Source organism: Diplotaxodon limnothrissa, linkage group LG3 (genome assembly GCF_057381915.1).
Source record: "Diplotaxodon limnothrissa isolate DT_005_m linkage group LG3, D_limnothrissa_male_GT1.1, whole genome shotgun sequence".
NCBI lineage: Eukaryota > Metazoa > Chordata > Actinopteri > Cichliformes > Cichlidae > Diplotaxodon > Diplotaxodon limnothrissa.
In genome coordinates this window covers 39845154-39865853 of record NC_140598.1, presented here as the reverse complement: position 1 = coordinate 39865853, position 20700 = coordinate 39845154, and positions in this window count along the sequence as shown.

Here is a 20700-nt window from a genome sequence, read left to right as displayed (position 1 = left end):
TAATGTTTGTTTTTCTGAGAATGCATGTAGAAGATTCAGCAGAAGCGAACAAGTGACATGAGGAAAACAAATAAGAGATGCAGTGTTTCTGGAATAGTTTAATATGGAGCTCATTTGCTGGCCACTTTTGAGCCCATAAATAATATATGAGTGGAGTGACTTTGCTTAAGAGCAGTCACCGATTACATTAATGTTGACTGAGTACATGGGATGATCCATGTCTGAGGCAAATTAGGGTAATAGTTGTAGTTTACTGATTTGAGAAAACCTGCACATGACACTTGTCTTGCTGATGTTGAATGCTTATTACTCTTATGATACAATTGTTTAGAAGTGTGAAGTTTGATTTTACTTCCAGATCTTGTTTCCAGGCCATGATGGTGTGTATGCAGGCTCCTGGCGGAGCCAGTTTTTAAGCAAATTTAATATGCAAAACACACTAACATCTTTGATTGCAGGATTATAGGTCCAGGATTAACATGAAATAATGTTTTTTATTATTGTTGCAGTGATTTGTGTGATTAACAGTTTATTTACAGGTATTAAACCTATGCAAGTGGTGCATCCATGTTCAGATGAGACTTTGATGGCCTATAAGTGAAGTTCACTGAACTAAAGAATGTTGTTTGATGATTGTTGACATGCTCTCCAAATAGAAGTTTCTCCTCCTAGCAAGGAAATACAGGTGCAGCAGTAATCTCCTGAGAAATCTTCAGAGGCCCAGTGAAGAAGCGAGAACCATTCCAGGCACAGCTGACAGCCCAGGCAGTGGTTGAGGTCAAAGGTCAAGCTGGTTGGGGCCCATCATGAGATCAGACTTTGGAGCCACAGCAAGGACCATGAAACTGCGTTGGAATGAGAGCTGTGCCAGGGGGGATTTCCAGAGGCCAACAGAGGAGATTGTGGACAACAGACGGGCACCTGAAGGATGAGGGGAGCGTGCCAAGCTCCATCGACAACGCAGAAGGAGTCTAAGGATGACATCATGATTCTGTGAAAGCACAGGAACCAGAAGCTATGGTGGTGATGACAGCAGTTTCCTATGAACATCACCTAATGCTGTGTCACTATACTGTGCATACGATGACACTCTGAAGGCTGCTGGGATCACAACAGCAGTAAGATAACTGGACCCAGCACCCTTTTTACAGAGGGGTTTTTCTGCAGAGCGTGGACAATGGAGGAGTCATAAGTATCCCCCTCGCAGGACGAAGGCCTGTAGTGAGGTGATGGGGGTTGGTAGAGGCCATAAAACTAGAGTGCTGAAGAGGTCTGCAGCTTTGGAGATAGCTGAGACCCATGTTGACAAACAACAAAACCAACTGGTATGTTTGAATGTTTATTCTACATACATTTGGACTCTGGTCCTATGGACAATGATGGAAACAACTGGAAGAGACATTCATGACGCCCTGCAGAACTCAAACCACTCTGCACAGATGATGGGTGATCACAGCAAAGCTGAGATGTTTTTGAAAATGTTACTTTCTTATTTTAACTATTAAATTAACGATTCATTTGTTTGCTCATAGGATGCAGTTTGCCATTGGATGAGAGCAATGAGGAATGGGATAACTGCTAATACATTTGTTAAACTGTGTACTTTTACAGCAATTTAGTGTGATTTGACATATGCTGTGTATAAAAATGTTTGCATTGAAACGGTCAGACATGAGGTGATCATAACTGGGAGCTTTTCTAGCATAAAGGTCAAAAAGGGGGGGATGTTAGGTTTTGTATTGTTCATTGTCATTTATGCTTAGAAATATTTACTCATATATGCTTAGAAGTATATAATCATTTGTAGATTGAAAGAATGTCTCATCCTAGGAGGTCTGTAACAACTCTGTGTAGCATGAGGAGGGGGGTGCGTTCACTCCTCTACAGAGTGTTCTGGCATAGATCACACACCTCCTAGGAGAGGTCGTATCTTCTCTTGCTGATATATGGCATAGCAAACACACGTATATCTGTTTAAGTATAAGAGCCTTTTGTTCAGATGGACCCGCTAGACTCCTGGCACCAGCTATGGGGAGTCTTCACAGGGTCACATCTTGACCACACACACACACACACACACACACACACACACACACACACACACACACACACGAAGGCAAGGTACTCTTTGTGTGTATGTAGACGTCATATGTTAATGAACCTATGCATATTCATGTAACCTCAATAAAAGAGCAGTGTTATGGGAGAACGGACGAGAGCAACTGGGGTCAAGCGAAGGAACGGCGTTGTCCGGTTCTCTCCCGTGCACGAGAAACATGAAGAACTTTGCCTACTTCGTGTCTTGCTTGCGGTGTAATTATATTGCCTTCAACGTTCCAGCGAATAGGTTCAAGCTACAAACCTATCAGTGGAGTTACCATATCAATTTATTTTTACCATTTGAATCACTCAAAGCTTCCTTGTGAGTGTTGGAGGTGGTGAGTAGAGCCATTCCCCATTTTTTCCTACAAGCATTAGGTTACTGGATTTAAGGTTATAAGTAAATTCACCAATTACTATACCTTCAAGTCTTTATCAACTACACCACCAGCCAGTAAACCAGCGTGTGAGTATGAGTGAAAAGACGAATCATAGAGCAAACATCAAGTCAATAGATTTGGGGTATCCAGTACACATCTGAGTGTGAGAGTGCTTGAATTGATGGGGTGCTCAAACGCCAAAATATCATGTCAGTCTTGATTCACTGCAGTGTAATTATTGTATAATTTTATGTGTGTGTGCATGTGTATACACACATAAGAAGGTTTTGAGTTTAATTCCACCACCTGGCCGGGGCCTTTCTGTGTGGAGTTTTCATGTTCTCCACGTGTTTGCGAGGGTTCTCTCTGGGTATTCTGGCTGCCTCCCACAGTCCAAAGACATGAAGGTAGTGGGGTTAGGTTAATTGATAATTCTAAATGTGTTAGCCCTGCCACAGACTGGAGACTGTCCATGATGTTCCCTGCTTGTTCCTCTGTGGTTGCTAGCATAGGCTCCAGCCCTCCCTGCAAGCCCGTCAAGGAAAAGTGGAAGAGAATGAATGGATGGATAATTAAGCCACCTGAGACAGTGTCCTGTTCACTAGGTGTCCTGTTTTAGGATCATATATGGATTTTTATTAGAAAATCTTTGTAAAATTGTTTACAGTCAACTACATTTAGAATAACATAATGCACCTCAAGTCTGCACATGACGTTATGGTAGAGTAAGAAGTGAGTCACTTCCCTGATACTGAAAACAAAGACTTAACCCACAAGTTACCTCATTAGGCCAAAAACCTGCTTCATGACTCCGTGTTTTCAACAGTTACACAACAAACTGACACAACTCTGTGTCAGTTCTGTGCAGTCTTTCATGACCTGAGCATTGTGCTTTTGATGTCTTACTGACCAAACCACAGACTGTCATGCAGAGCTTTTTAGTTTTCCTCTCGCACAATTTTCTTTTTGTTCTGATTCTGTCACTGTCATGAGTGTGTCTGAACAAAGCTTTCAAAGCAGTCGTACAAAATTGAACCATGTCTGAATCACTGACTGATGAATCATGAAGTAACATTACATATACTACATCTGAAATAGACCCTTTCTAGTCTGGAAAGAAATGATTCATTTGCTGCAGCTCTGAAGACAAAGATGTCCATGTCACAACCATTGTGCCAGTGTTGCACAGCTGATCATTGTTCAGAATTGCTCCACTTTAAACACTAACAATACCAGTCACAGTTTCTTTCCAAAAGATGTGTTCCTGTGACTTTATTTCCTGCTTGGTAAGTTTGTCTCTCAGCATTCAATGTCAAAGCACCAAATGCAGTTTGTTCACCTACTAAAAAAAATACTGAAACAAATAAATTTTCAGCTATCTCTTTAGATCTCTAATCTAAATGCCCAAAATGACAAACAAATTTTCTTTTACAGTTACCGGCTGTTGTGTCAAATGTACATAAAGATTGATTGCAGAGACTTGCATATCATTTATGAAACCTAAATTTAACTGAAAACTGTATAATAATGATGTTTAATGTTGAATGTGACACACACACAAAAAAAAAACTCCTGGCAGAGCAGCTCAGTACTTGGTTAAAAAACAAAAAACAAAGTATCATTAACATGAATGGTGTAAAATTACAGCAGTGTATAAGGAGCCTGTCATGAACCAGCTGTATGCAGGCAGGAGAGGACCCAAACGCAAACTCACCGAAAAAAGGGCTTAACTCAAAATACAGCTTTATTGCTGGATGAAGGTAATACAAAACAATGCAAAACTAAACTGGGAAAATCATAACCTAACAACACGAGGAGGCACACAAGGGAACACAGCCAATAGGGAGGACACGACACAAAACTGAGGGAGATGCGGACATAAATACACAGGATAACGAGGGATGTGGGTGCACACGGGGAACACAGCTGACACTGATAATCATAACAAGACAGGGCAGGAGCAAACACAACATGAGCTACACTGATGGGAGACTATCAAAGTAAAACAGGAAGTACGCAGACTGGAGGGAGAGAGAACACGGAGGAGCAAGAGGGAGAGCACAGACATGACAGGCTGGGGAAACATGATGAAATGAGGCACAAGAACTCACAATTAAATAAACAGACAAAGTGTGCAAGACAGATGGCAAAGACACAAGGGGGAATCTAATAAACTAAACTGAACAGAACAACCTAGGAAGCATAGAATAAATCCTTAGAACAACAAATGAACTTAACATGATACAAAAACACAAGTAAACTGAGAACGCTGGGTCAAAATGACCCAGGACCATGGCAGAGCCGTTTCTACCTTGCTTTGTGCTGGTTTGCCTCTTCTTCCAACTCTCTCTGTAGGACTCACACAAAGAGAGAGTAAGGGCGAGAGCGTTAATGCAGCTGTATCATGAACCAGAGGTCAGAGAAACATCGCTTGCCTCTGCATCACTGATCCTTTTTTTCTGTTAGTGAAATCCATCTTGCAAGGCATTGCGTAGCACCAACTTCTTTTTCCCCCTAAAAAGAAGTTACATTGATGTCACCTACTGCTAATAAAGCACCTAAATACTTCTACAGCTGCATGTAAATTTAAATGTGTAGGCTACTTCAAGCCCTGCGGCAGACTATTAAGAGTGTACCCTGCCTCTTAATAGTCAGGGTATTGACCCCCACGACCCTAAAGAGGATCAGCAGAAAAAAATGGTCAGATAGGCAACTGCAAAGATCTGTTCAGTACTGAAATCATCCATTAATAGTTCCCACATGTGTGGCATATGACCCCACTCCATGTATGCTTTGTTCTCATCAGTAGCCTCTGTCCTAGTTCCTCAACACCAGCCTGGGACCTAGTTAGTGAAGGTAAGGTCTGAGTTGGTATCCATCAGTTATCTGATTCTTAAATTCTGAGGTAAGCTTGGGTAGCATGAGAGCGCTTAATGGATTCATGCTCTGGTTGTGAATCAGACCCTGACCTATTGTTCCAAAGATGGTAATTTTGCCACTACACTGTCCAGCTACACTATTCAAGTGCCCCAAGCTTCCATTGCCTCTTGCTATAACCTACCACTAGCCACGCAGTACAATAGGTTGAATGGGTTAACCAATTTAAGAACACTACACTATACTCTTGATTCATGATCCAAAACGATCCCTCTCCATGGTTTGGCACACACGTGATCTGAAGATTCGAAAAAGAAAAAAAAAGTGTAGTGTGGTCAGTCTGTCAAGTGATATTCATGGCCTGCGCTAACAGTCCAAGTGGAGGAGTGGAGGAGCAGAGGAGCTCAAGAAACCTCCCGCATCACTTAAATCTCATGTGTGGTAGTATTTTGGCTTTCCCGTTAAATATATTGATGGGAAAAGTTTGTCGACAGTGTGGTACGAGGAAGCCTTATGACACTGGCGACACGTGGGGCATGGCCGCTCATTTGAAATAGCATCACCCTGGTGTGATGGGAGCTAAAACGAAGGCCACACAGCACAATAGGTTGAACAGCTTAACCAATATAAGAATACTACACTATACTATACAACAACTGCTGATATCTGCAGCATTTAAGCAGCCCTTTGCTGTCCAATCCAACCAGGCTAAAGCTATTACAAAAGCTGTTAGAGTGTTTATAGCTGCAGGCAAGAGGCCATATTCCCTTTTGCAAAACAAGGGGTTTAAAGGTATGATGAATGTGCTTGAGCCACGCTATATTATCCCATTGTCCACTTCAGTGACAAGATCATTTCAGGCATGTATGAGCAGGAAAAGTCTGACATTATGGCTGAGCTGTCCCAGGCATCTTCTGTCACCCTAACTACAGACGGGTGGACCTCCAGGGAAACGGAGAGTGAACGCTCATTATGTCACAGCGGAGTGGTAGATACTGTTACGGATTCAAATATTGGGGATGGATACAAGAGGAAAAGCCAAAAGAACAACACTGGTCCGGCCGGGTTGAGTCAAACGATGATTTTAATGATCACATGCGTGGGAGATGGACACCGTACGCAGATAGCATCAGATCTCAAAATGGTGGAGCATTGATCAACCTCTTATAGCCTCTAGTGGCCCTCACCTAATCATAAAAGCCTAAACATTCACATTCTTTCTCTCACACAGCGCCTAAGCTACGACAGTGGCTCCCTGTTTATCTGCTCCTGCTGAGATGGGGCAGAAAACTCCAGTATGTTCTGTTCTCTTCTAATCAGACAAATAAGGCGATGACTTTCTGCGAACAGTATTTCTTATAACTCAGCAGTATAATGCATCATAAAACAATATCATTCATTCACAATAAATCAGCAGTCTAATGTAATGCAAATCAGTTTAACAAATGCAATAGTTATCACTTCTTCTAATTCTTTTTTTTTTTTTTTTTTTTGTGTCCCGTTTGGATCTTTAGCCATCAGAATTGTTGTCTTAAGGCCAAGAAAGATGCCAAGCGGATTTATTTTACCAAGTGGATCATCATGGCCTTGCCATATTGGTCCATTTGATTGACCTTTATTATAATTATGAATTTATTTTATTTTCAGTTGCTACAAACGGGACAGACATGACTGGGGGATAGGACAGGGAGAGAGAATGAAAGAAAGAGAGGGAGAGAAAGAAAACCAAAGGGGAGAAGAGACGGTGAGAAGGGGGAGAAGAAAGAAAGAAAAACAAAAAAAAAAAACAAAACACCTGGGTCACCTGTATGGAGAAAAAAAACAGAAGAGAAAGCAAACAACAAAGAGCAACATAATAAAAAAAACGGCACCATCACAATAAACTAGCTAGCAGTAGATATCAGTAGATACTAAATAATAAACGATATTGTGCAGCACGCAAGATAGACAGCGCACAATGTGCTTTGAGGCAGCAGCCAAGAAAGCTGTAGTCCGCGTCTGTGAATACCCATGTGTACACCTGTGTGCAAACCTGTGTGGATCAGCATGCTTGGATTCCAAAGGTTTCTCCATGTAATGATCTGCTAGAGGGTGTGGGGAGCCACAGCCCCGTCCTCCAGGGTATGAAGCAGGTATGGAGGAGATCAAAACTCCAGACATCCAGAGGCCCCCAGAACACAAGAGACCAAGGAAGACCAACAGAGGGGCAGCCGCGCCACTGTCCCAGTAAGAGCTGAGGAGAGTCCCAGATGAGGGCTCACTCAGCAGCCACCGAGCAGAAGCCAGGGGGAGTTGCAGTGACGCGCCCGTGAGCTCCGCCGGCAGCCAGCTGTGCCTGAGTGACCGAGCCCCAGGCCGAGAGGCCAGGGGCACCCCACCTCCGAAGTGGCCCGAGCGAGCCCCAGGCTCCAGGCCCCGATAAGCGGCCGCCAAGGAGTGAGCTGGTGTGTACCCGGACGCCCATCCCCAGACACAAAGAACCACCAACGCACCGATACCTGAGGGAGTCCGCCACTGGCAGGGGAAGTGGTGGTGGGTGGAGATAGGCCTCCAAACCTTGGAGGGCCTGAGATGTCCCCAGAGAGGTGGCGTCTGATACCCAACCTGACATATAGACACAGACATACATGCACACACAGGCACAAACATCCATTCCCACCCTCATGCTCTCATATGCACTTACTCCACACTCAACCAACGTGGAGACAGACATAAAGAGACGCTGTACACACGATCACACTCCCCAAGCGTACTCTACAAACCGGGTCTAGGTACCCTTGCCCCTGGAGGTGGGAACTGCACCCAGACCTAGGTGGTGTTACCCTTTTCCCTGCGGTGGGGAGAGGCAGACCGCCCCGACTCCGTAGCAGCAGGGAGGCCCCACACTCCAGACCGCAGTCGGATGGCCAACTCCTCCTCCTAGCCCCCCCGCTCCAGCAGGCCGCAGACAATGGGGGTGAGAGAAGACTCCAAACCGCCCTCCACCCGCTCATTGTAGTGTTGATGCATGTGTGTTCTAAGGTGCAATTAAAACCCAGGAGGGCATGGAGCTACCTGCCAGAGAGCAGCAGGTAAGCGCATAGTCCCTCCTGCTAGCCCTCAATGTCTACGTGTATTTAAAATTGAGAGGTGGGCAACGACGCCAGGGGTGGGGTGTACACCCTGATGGTACTTTGGACTCCGTGTATCGTGCCCACCCCCAAGATACTATATGTATGTGTAATGAGAGTGTGAGTAATGTGAATGTCTAAGTTGTGGGATAAAATTGAGGCAGAGGCAGCCAGAAGGGGACAGGGGGGGGGTAGCCTCCTCTGCACCCTGGTGAAATACCCCTACTCCAAGGCCCTGCATGTGTGGGTGGTTGTGGTGGAGCGGGAAGAGGGAGGCAGCTGGAGATGGGGAGGGAAGGAAGGGAGGGGCAGGTGACCCCTCCCTGGGGCCAGCTCCCCCGCTGACCCCAGTAGGCACTCCCATACTCCGCGACCCGCCTGGGAAAGGGGGCCCAGGCCCATCCAGACCAGGGCCCAGTGCAGCAGCGCCCCCCGGCCCCACAGAGCCCGGGACAGTCCACCCAACCCCACCACAGAGAAAACTGCACCCACCCCACCATCCACTCATCTTCCAGACTACATGAGACAATAGACGCCCAGGCTGAGATCTTCCTCCACCTCTCCTGTATCTCCCCCTCCTGCAGAGAGAGTTCCTGAGGAGAGGAAAGCTCCTGCAAGGTGTGACAATCTCCCCCACCAGTTGAAGAGCCCCCCAGGTGGCTCGACGCACCGGCGGCACCCTGCGCCAGGGATGGGCCCCCATGCACCCACCCGCCCACAACCCCGGCAACACACCAACCAGGACCCAAGGCCCCGAGGCCCGGCCAGGGCCCCAGCCCAGAGACAGAGCGCCCCCAGAACCTCACGACCATCCCGGACCCACCCAGGGGCAGCCAGGCTACCAGGTCAGTAACCCACGTCCGTCAGCACAGACCCTCCCCTAGCCCCGCTGCACGCAGCCACGAGGAAACAGTCACCCGAGAGCCAAAAGAGCCCCCAACCGGACATGACCGCTACCCCGGGTTGAGCCCCCCAAGGAAGATGCCTCCGGGGAACCCCCCGACGCCCTAAGCCTGTCCCTACCCCCACACCAGTCACAACAGTGAAGGCGGGACCAAACTATGACCCCCCCCACCCCCACTAGGTGATGGAGCTGATCAAAGGAGCCCAGAGCAATTGATCTGATGTGGTGGCAGAGGCTGTATCAAGACTAATGTAATCTAATAGATAATTTCTATATTGGTTAGAATTAAGATTGTTTTCATTTTTCCAGTTCATGAGGACAGTTTTCTTGGCTATGCATAGGGCAGTGAAAACCATATGGGCTATATTCTTTTCTGAAGTGACATTATCTAAGCTGCCCAACAAACACACTAAGGGGGAAGTTGGAATGTTACATTTCAGACACTTTGATAAGTCTTGACATATCTCGCGCCAAAACTTCTGCACTGGTGGACAGAACCAAAGAGCGTGAATGTAATTGTCTGGTGTATTGCCTTGGCAGTGTGAGCAGTTGTTGGAAGATGTAAAGCCCATCTTGAACATCCAATGACCTGTATAGTGCACTCTATGTAGTATTTTGTATTGTATTAATTGCAGACTGGGATTTTTAATCAATTTAAAGGTTTTTAAGCATACCTGAGACCAGAAGTTTTGGTCTAAGCTGACTGATAAATCTGCTTCCCACTTTGCAATAGGAAGGGATATTGATTCATCTAATTTAGAAAGTCTTCTGTATATTTTAGATAATAATTTGGGGGATTTAAGAGTAAGGAAATGTGCCGCACTTGGTGGTGTTTGTAATTCAACTTGACTGAGGTTAAATTTCTTTTTTACTATGGATTTAATTTGTTGATATTGTAAAAATATTTTCTTGTTGATCCCATATTGTGCAACTAGTCTGTCAAATGGAATAAATTCTGTTCCCTCTAATATATGTTCTAAGTATTTAATTCCTTTACAACTCCATTCTGGGAAATTAATCATATTATTGTTTTGTAATATGTCAGGGTTATTCCAGATAGGTGTACGTTTGCATGGGATTAATGAAGACTCCGTTATTTTTAGAAACTCCCACCATGCTGTCAGAGAAAAGCTGATGTTGATACTTTTAAAGCATTCATGTCTTTTGATGTTTGAGCTAATAAATGGTAGGTCTGAAATCTCTAGATCCTTGCATAGTGCCTGTTCAACATCTAGCCAGGGCTCATCTAAGAAGGTATGTTTTAACCATTCTGAGATGAACTGAAGCCTGTTGGCTAAGAAGTATTGGTGAAAATTAGGCAGATCTAATCCTCCTCTATCCTTGGTTCTTTGTAGCGTTTTTAAGATGATATGCGGGGGTTTATCTTTCCAAAGGAATTTGGAAATATATGAATCCAGAGATGTGAACCAATCTTGTGATGGTTTGTTAGGGATCATCAAAAATAAGTAATTTATTTTTGGTAAGATCATCATTTTTATAGTGGCGACCCTTCCCATGAGTGATATGGGTAAAGATTTCCATCTAGTCAGATCGCCTTCTACTTTCTTTAGAAGTGGGATGTGGTTTAATTTAGTTAAGTCTGAAAGCTTAGGAGAAACATTAATACCTAAATATTTAATATTTCCGGATTGCAGTGGGGCAGAGGAAGAATTATGGAAGGAGCAGTTAATGGGGAGAACTGTAGATTTTGGCCAGTTAATTGAATAATCTGAAACTCTTGAAAACCAGTTTATTAAAGTAATTACCTCAGAGAGGTTGGTTTGTGTGTTTTGCAGAAAAAGCAACACATCATCCGCATAGAGACTGATTTTATGTTCTATGTTCTTATATTTTATGCCCTTAATTGTTGTAGCCTGTCTAAATGCTGCTGCTAGAGGTTCGATAAAAATTGCAAAAAGTGAAGGGGAGAGTGGGCATCCCTGTCTGGTGCCCCTCAGGAGACAGAAGCTGGAGGATGTCTGGTCATTTGTTCTGATACGAGCTGTTGGGGAATTGTATAATATTCTTATCCAGTTTATGAAAGAGTTTCCAAAACCAAATTTGTGTAAAGTTGCGAATAAAAATTTCCAGTTAACTCTGTCAAATGCTTTTTCTGCATCTAGAGATAATATTATGGTTTCGATGTTTTTATTGTATGAGTAGTCTATTAAATTAAGCAATCTACGAGTGTTTGTTGAGGAGTGCCGACCTTTTATGAAACCAGTTTGGTCAGGATGAATTAAGAGGGGGGTTATTTTCTCTAATCTCTTTGAGAGAGCTTTGCAGATTATTTTAAGGTCTACATTTAAAAGAGAAATTGGACGATAGCTTGAGGGAAATAAAGGGTCTTTGCCTGGTTTTAGCAGGAGACTAATGTTGGCAGAATTCATATTTGGTGGTAGTCTGCCATTTTCCTCGATTTCCTGCAACATGCCGTGGAATACTGGTGCCAGAATTGTCCAGAATTCTACAAAGAATTCTGCAGGGAAGCCGTCTGGACCTGGAGCCTTATTATTGGGCATACTTATCAGAGCTTCCTGGAGTTCACTTGGCGTCAGTGGCGAATCCAGTTCCATTGCTTGACTGTGTAGTAATTTTGGAAGAGTTACGTTGTCAAGAAACAGATCAATTTCATTTTTAGATGGGTTTATTTGTGGTGAGTATAAAGTTTCATAGAAATCCCTAAAAATGTTGTTTATTCTTCCAGGGTCATATATTGTGTTCCCCGATAAATCTTTAGCAGCACATATAGTTGTTTTTTCTTTATTTATTTTTAGCTGGTTAGCTAGAAATTGACCTGATTTGTTCCTGTGTTCAAAATTCTGCAAGCGAAGTCTTTGTATAAGGAATTGTGTTTTTTTATTAATAGTTTCATTTAATTCTAGTTTTGTCTTGCATATTTTGTTCAATGTTTCCTGATCTTGGTCGCACGCGTAGGCTTCTTCTAGTGATTTGATGGTTTTTTCCTAATTCCTGAATATTTTTGCTTTCTTCTTTCTTTTTGTGTGATGAGAAAGATATTATTTTACCTCTCATCACAGCTTTCCCTGCTTCCCATAGAACAGAAGCAGATATTAAAGTGTCATTAAAGTCTAAATATGAAGTCCATTCCTTTTTAAAATATTTAATAAAGTCTTCATCTTTAAGCAATGATGTATAAAATCTCCAGTTTTTACTTGGCGTAGTATTATTCTTGTGCATTAGTGTTAAAGATACAGGAGCATGATAGTTTAATAATTAGAAATCTACCCTCTGGATCTATAACTGTATCGAGTACTGTAAAATTAACATTTTTATGTATTAAAATTGCTACTCCCCGTTGTCTAGAATTATAACAGGCTGCAAACACGTTAGGAAACTCAGGTGTTTTAAGTTCGCTTAAACCTGTGACAGGTCTGTGAGTTTCCTGTAATAAAACAACATCTGCCTGTAGTTTTTTAAGCTGGTTAAATATCTTTAACCTCTTTCCTCTGGAGCCAGCTCCATTTACATTCCATGTGACAAACCTCAGCATGCCCATAATTGTGTGTGTATGTCTAATGATGTATGCTGGGTGTTTCGTTTAGACAGGTGGAGAGAATGTGGAAACATCCCTTGTTTGTAAATAGAAAGAGAGAGAGAAAAAAAAAGGTGTGGTGAGAGGCTCCATAAGTCTGACTATGTGTGTGAATATTCACTAATATGAACAAGCGTGGCTTGTGTTATGTGTCCTGCAAGTCTGTGCGTGCTGTGAGGCTGTTGTGAATGTGCTTCCGTTGAGCTGATGTGTTTGCGTGATCGTGGTGTGAAAATATGGAGAAATAGAGGGTGTTGTCTGTAGGTGAGTGGGGAAGTAGGTGATCACAGCAGTGAAAGACAAGAGAAAGAAAGAAACCACATGAACTGTGAGCAACAAAAAAAAAAAAGGAACGAAACGGAAACATTCCAATTAAAGTAATGACGGAGGGTGACGGTGTTATATCTGCTATGACATCATATTGATATTACTAGGTTAAACCCAAGTTAAAGGAGAAAGTGTGAATGAATAAGAAAAGAGTGTAGCGGGTTCTTATCTGGAGTGCAGTCAATATAACCACGGTGTGGTGCCGGGGTCGCGGTAGAGCTGTCCGTCCACGTAGAGCCGGTCCACGGCGATGACAGCACGGGAGCCTTTCTGGATGAAGCTACGTCGAACTGGGAACAGGACCTTGCGTCATTCCAGGATCTCTTTGTGGAACTGGTCGTTCACGCTGAAGTCCGTTCCTTTCAGCTCTCTGCCGCGACTCTTCACCTGTTCCTTCTGTTTGAATTGACCGAATTTGGCCACAATAGGCCGTGGTCTCCCGGTCCGCGACCTCATGCCCCCCAAGTGATGCACTCTATCGAAGTCGATGTTCTTTACGGTGTCCTCCGGCAGCTTCAGGTGGATTTTGATGAAGCTTTTCACCGTTGCCTCCGCGTCCTCTCCGGCAGTTTCTGGAATACCAGAAAACACAAGATTATCTCTCATGCTACGGGCTTGTAGATCGATAACGGACTCTTTTATTTTTTTATTTTCAATGTTTAGCTGGGTCACGTTATCGGTGAGAGATTTGACCGACTCCCGTAGCGTGGTATTTTCAGCGGCAAGCGTTTCCACCTGCTGCTGGCTGAATTCCAGGGATTCTCTCAGAGATTTAAATTCCCGGTGTAAAATCTCCACCAGGGACAGCCTCACATCAAAACTGGACAATCGCTTGTCGATTGACTCCAGGATGTCTGCGATGTCTTTGCCGGCAGGCGATGTTGTACCGGAGGAGTCTGCCGGGCGACATCTCTTCGATGACAGCGTCTCAATTTTGGCCGGGGAGGATGCACTCTGGGCCTTCTTCATTACTAAATCTTGAAAACAGCGATCGATGTAATCTTGGAGAGCGTCTAAACTCTCCCCGTTGTCCTCCAGGGTGTTAGAGATGATAGGACAGATGTTGTTAGTTATATGACAATTGATTAGTATATTTGGTAATACTGAAGCTTGAAAAACCTTTGTTAAACTCTATGCTACCATTTGCTTTTTTTCCCCGCCAAATCTCCGGCGTCTGACGTCACCTACAACATGGGTCGCTTACCTTACTTGTCACTTCCGTCACTGACTAACGCATTTCACTTCTTCTAATTCAGGAGAATAATGCAAACTAAAACTACATAATAATTCACAATCTTTAATTAGGAGTCTAACATGGCATAAAATAATATTATAATCCCACAGTCCCCCTGATGAGCTCTTTAGAATAGAGATTACACCCTGTAATCCAGTGTGGCCGAGTTCATTTCTTCTCACTCCTGAGGCCCTTTGTCCCCCTGTTGGGTGAACCATATGTGAGATGACCTCTGAGTTTGCGCAGTTCAGATGCAAGAAAAACTATTATTACAACAATAGCAGGTACAGATGACACTCTCCAGTTCTCCCACAGCTTTATTTTGGTGCTACCTTATACCCTTCAGACGTACTCAGACTAGAACCTCTGTCCAAGGAGCTTTTAGCCTTTATTTTATTGCTGCAGCCACCAGTGTCGTCCAGTTGGGTGATCCTCTGCTCTTCTTTCTTCAACCTCAGGGGTTAGACAACCCTTCAGTCGTTACACAGATCAGGGGATTATTCTGCCACGATTTCAAACAACGATCTGTGTATCCTCGGGTCCTGTGTGTCCTGTGTATCCTCCAGAAAAAGGAACAGGAATGTGTCCCCCTTTTGCCCAAGAGCCTCTCGAACCTCGTTGGTCTGGTCTTCCTGGATTTCCGCCAACCCCTTCATGGTTGTGTGTTTATGGGATCCATCCTTTTGAGGTGACTAATCGGAGCCCAAACGCCATGACACTTGAACCCAGTTGGTGTCTCAGCAGTCACCGTGTCTGTCTCTGCTGCGAAGGATCCTCGAACATCTGTGACCTCGTCTGGTGTCTGTTCCTTTCTCTGTAAGAGACAGAAAACCAAAACACCTCTCTTCCTAGCCCTAATAATCTAATGTTGTTATCTACTGATCTTCTAGTGATTCAGAATTGGTTTAGAATATTCAGAATGTCCCAGGGACTTATTCTAATCATATCCTATGTGTGTGTAAGCGTGTTTGCATTTAGCCCTCTGCACTCAAAGCATTTCCTACACTTTATCAGTCCGGACCATCACGCCGAACGAAGCTTATGACCTTCAAAAGACCGAGTGCCAACTCATTATAAGCACATTTGCAAGGTGTGTCTGAAAATTATTAAAACCACTCATTTTAACAAAAGACCTCAAAAACAAATTAGCCATTTTTAATTCTAACATTTGCCCCCCCAAAAATCATGTGTTTGCTTTCGCCTACTGTCCCACGGTTTCCTCTCCAGTGTGGTACTCATGAACACAGGCATTTTATCATCTAAATGCTATTCAGTTCATTTCAATGATTAATGCATAAACATGGAAATAATGATTTATGCTTCTCACTGGTTCTCTAAAAAAGTCCGGAAACCTTTTGGGTCACTATTAGCTTAAGCTTTACCATACCTAAGTTATTAAAACACAAATGAAGTCATAAAAATGTTCATATAATCCTTGTTTGATGTTAAAACTCAACTTCCCCCCCTTTTTTTGACACATTCCCATGTGTCAAATCAACGGAGCTAGAAAATTAAAAGAAAAGGTTAGTGACCTCCTATCTTAGAAGGTATGAGACCTCCTCCTATCCAGTGTCTTTGCTCCAGTCCTGTCAGCCTGTGCCAGGGAATGAAATCAATTTAATTGTCATGTTAGATCTGTTCAACTCCTGGCTCCGCCCAGAGCCTGCGTCCGCAGAATTGCCAAGAAACAAAACCTGCATTAATATGAACTTCACTTGAATATGAACTTGTTGACTACTTTTGACACAGCAAAGGAACATGCTCTCCTTCTCGAGGACAGGCACTGACTCCCACTTATCTTCTGCAGCCAACTGTCCCTTATGGAGACACAACATTGCAGCTACAAGGTTTTGCAGATTGTTAAGTTTATCTGTGTAATGCTCTGAATCAGGTATGTAATATTAAATGAATGTCGTTTAATTAACTGCCACTACATAAAACTTAGCAAAAGATATAACTGAATAAAAGATCACAAAGAAAAGCATGATGTCAGTGTTATGTAAGCGCGTGCGGCCTTCTATGCTCGAAGTCACTCCAGTCCATAGATCAGCCAAACATCGCGCTGACTGTAGCTTTTAACCCTTATTAACTTGAGCACAACTCTATAATGAGCAACAAACTGCAATATGTATACAAATGATCATGATTACACCTGCAATGAAAGATTATATGATTATCCTGACACCTGTGAATAGAAGATTAACCTGAGGTTATAACAATCACTGTAATACAAATGTTAGTATAATGCCAATAGCTTCAATAAATGATTAACGCAATGCCTGTTATATGATTCTGATGCAATAATAATGCTGATGCTAAAATAACAGTAAAACACCCCATTTTTATCCCGTTTATAAACTTGACACATAAACGTTCATCCATGCCTCTTTTAAATTTTATTTCCCCCTGCTTTTCCCTTACTGACCACAGCAGGGGAATCTTTGTCTTGATTCAGCCATGAATCCAGCTCACCTGATTCATCACTGAGCCCCACCGTGACTGGCATCTGACAGGGTGGCGCTGCATACTCTTCACCCTAGTCATTCAAAACTTTATTTGTAATATTATAATCAGCAAAATCAGCATTTTAATTACAGGCATGCATCATTGTTTGCAAATCATAATTATAAAACTCAAAAACACGCTAAACAGGAAGCAAAAGTCCTCTGTGCGCTTCACAGCAGCCACCTCATTTGCATGTTCACACACAGTCTAAAAATAGCTCGCAGCGCTGCAGCTGCACGTCACACACAGTCTCACACAAAGCTCTGTTATTTTATATTACACAGACGTCTTATATTTACAATCACTGTAAGGCCTGACAGCTTTAGCGCCTACACAATTTTGACAAATTTAAGTTAATGGGTCCAACCGAAGAAAGTCCAACTTTTTTGTAATCAATTAACCAGTATCAGACTCTAACTGTATCTGGCCTAATCTCTAAAGTCCCTAACTCAATTTAACAGTGTCCAAAAAAGCGCAGATACCGTTACAAACGGTAAGGAGACTCTAACTCCTAGCTTATTCCAGGATGCCCTGTACCCCACAGTTAAGCCAAACTGAACTAACCCTGTTCGCCGACAGGTCAAGGTCGCGCGTCCACGGCCAGGAGGGAGCGTAACCTCCGGGCTATGCGCTTCTTAGCAGACTCTAACTGCCATCCTATAATAATTTATAACATTTTGAAGCCACAGTCAGCACCCCAAAACAAGAGTCTGACTGAGGCAAGTGCCAAAGGTCAATGGAGACTCTAACTCACAAAATGACCACTCAGGTCCACTCTTATAACCAATTTGGACTCTAACCAACAAAATGACCAATTCCCTACCAAACTACTTGAGACTCTAACTCAATTTCTTGGGACTCTAACCCAGTATTTAAACTTTTCTTAGCAGACTCTAACTGCTTTAACGTCTTCTTAGCAGACTCTAACTGCTTTAACTCATGAGATTTTTCATCAAAATCAAAACAGACATCCACCAGTAATTTCAGCGAGTAGACTTTAATTTTATCATGTCCAATTTGGCACACTTTGGAAATAGATTCAACAGGTAGTGCCTTACCTTTGTATAAGCCGGCTTATGCCCACTCATGTCAGACCACTGGCTTGTGCCTGTCCGTTTGACAACCTTGGACCGTCCAAACCTCCAACTTCCACCCCAATACCACAGGACGAGCCCCCAAACTGTTACGGATTCAAATCCCACAATCCCACAATCCCACAATACAAAGCCCTGTACTGCAGACACGCTCCCTCTATGAGAGTCAGAAAGACACAAATCTGGCGCATTTACTGGAACAGTGGTGGAGTGGAGGATATAGAGGCCCAATAATAACATCCCAGTCACAACAGATAATACTATAAACCAAATAAATGCAGTGAATGAGGCAGGACTGAGCCCACAGATAGGGTGCTTAGCACATGCAATTAATTTAGCATCCCAAAAAGGAATTATATTGAGTAAGATGGGACGCTTCCTTGGGAGGATAAGGAAGGTGGTTTCCTACTTAGACAAAAGCTCAACAGCTGCTCATGTGCTTAAGACCAAGCAAGTTATGCTACAGCTGCCTACTCATAAGCTCGTACATGATGTCACAACAGATAAAAACCTGAAGAAAAATGTCAGAGACATTGTCACCTTGTCTGATAATAATGTTAGAGTGGCAGAGGAGGTCCTCCAGCTGCTTAAACCACTCAAAGCGGTTACAACTCTGTTGAACACTGAAACTGCACCATCTGTGTTCATGATCCTGCCTCTGAAAACAAGGATCCTACAATCCATGGCCCCAAGTGAGGAAGACAGCGCCATCACGTCAAGTCTGCCATTAGAGAGGACCTGAAGCCCAGAAACACTTCCCCACCAACCCTACAGGACTACCTTCACAGATCTACTGCACTTGATTAAAGGTTCAAGTCCCTGTCTCACCTAAACCTTGCTCTATGCCTGAGGATATACAGTGATCTCACTACTGAGATTGTGAGCAGTCTTCGCACTGTAGACTGTGAAGAGGTAAAGAAAATAAATATTTTAAAACTATGTATTATTTATTTATAATGATGATGTTTAAGTTATTGCCCCATTTTAACATCTATGAAATATATATTAAAAAAATGTTTTAATCTATGAAGTAACTTTCCCTGCAGGGTCAAGCAGCACCACCAGGAGCAGACACATGTCTTGTCAAAAGAAGTCGGCAATGGCGCAGCTTTTTGGCAAGACATTTGCACCAAAGGACATGGGCAGCAAGGCTTTTGCTGACACCATCAAAGAGGAGGTGGCATCCTATGTGGCTGCAAGTGGCATTCCAGTCAATGGTGATCCACTGACGTGGATGAAAAGCAATGACTGTAAATACCCTCACCTTGCCATGTTGGCAAGAGTCTAGCTTGTGGTGCCTGGCACTTCAGTGCCTAGCGAGAAAGTGTTCTCAACAGCAGGGGAGATAGTTACAGCACAGAGGTCTACACTCTCCCCAGAGAATGTAGAAATCCTCATCTTTTGAAAAAAAAATTGAAGTTATAGGCATACGTCTGCTTTGCTTTGTTTCTTCTTTTTTGATGTGGAGTGTTATTCATTCTCCATGTTCAAAGTAGGAAGGAATGATACCTAAATTGCATTTTAAGTTGTTTTTGATTGTGCCCACATTAAAGGAAATGATTATTATACCCTATTATGCACCTTAATTTGTTTTATATAATTGCGGGGAATGAGTTTTGAGTTGAATGTTTTTAATGGCCAAAAAGTATTTAAATAAAAAAACTGAGAGTTAAATTTTTCTTGTCTATTTCTTTTTTTGCTGATTCGTGACTCAAAACCGTGATCCGGACCGAACTGTGAGTTTTTTGATCCGTTGCACTACTAGTATTGACTGTAGTACATTTTACCATGCACAAGAGACACTAATGAAACATGGAGCTTGCACTCTCTGTGATCTGTTGTGAACAGAAGTAACTTTTGTTGTAAACACAACAAAAGTTGCTTACAATCACTTAAGGATCAATCAACCAATTATATCAAAATTAAATGGGAAACGGAGGCTAAAATCAACATATCAGAGGACAGTTGGTTAAATATATGCAGGACACAGATGGAAACTACTAGCTCGGGTTATTGGAGGGAATTCACGTGGAAAAATTTTATTAGGTTTTTTATAACACCCAAAATAAAATACAAACAAAAAGGTCAACTGACAGATGGACACTGCTGGAGAAACTGTGGGGAAAACATGGCAGATCATTTCCATATATTTTGGAAATGCCCAATAATCCTGTCATACTGGAGTGAATTGGTCAAATCAATTTACTTGGTGACTGGTCTCAAACTAAATTTGGATTTTTTGTACTGTGTACTTGGGCGATATCCCATCAGCAGCCTCCTTAAAGGACAAATACTTGATAAACATCCTGTTGGGAGCTGGCAAAAAAGCGCTTACCAGGAGGTGGCTGGAGAAAGAGCCCCCAACAAAGAAAGATTGGATAGGAATAATGGAGGAAATACATAGAATGGAAAAACTTACTTTTTTTTTAACCTCAAAATGGACCAATTTCATAAAAACTGGAGGAAATGGGAGAGATTTGTTGAAGGTGGTAACATGGGATGAGATATTCACGCAACTACTGGAAGAAGGAAGGTCTGCTAAGGACGTTTTTTTTTTTTTTTTTTTAAGGTAGTTTATAAAAGAGACTGGACCGAGCAGATCTGCGGGTCTCA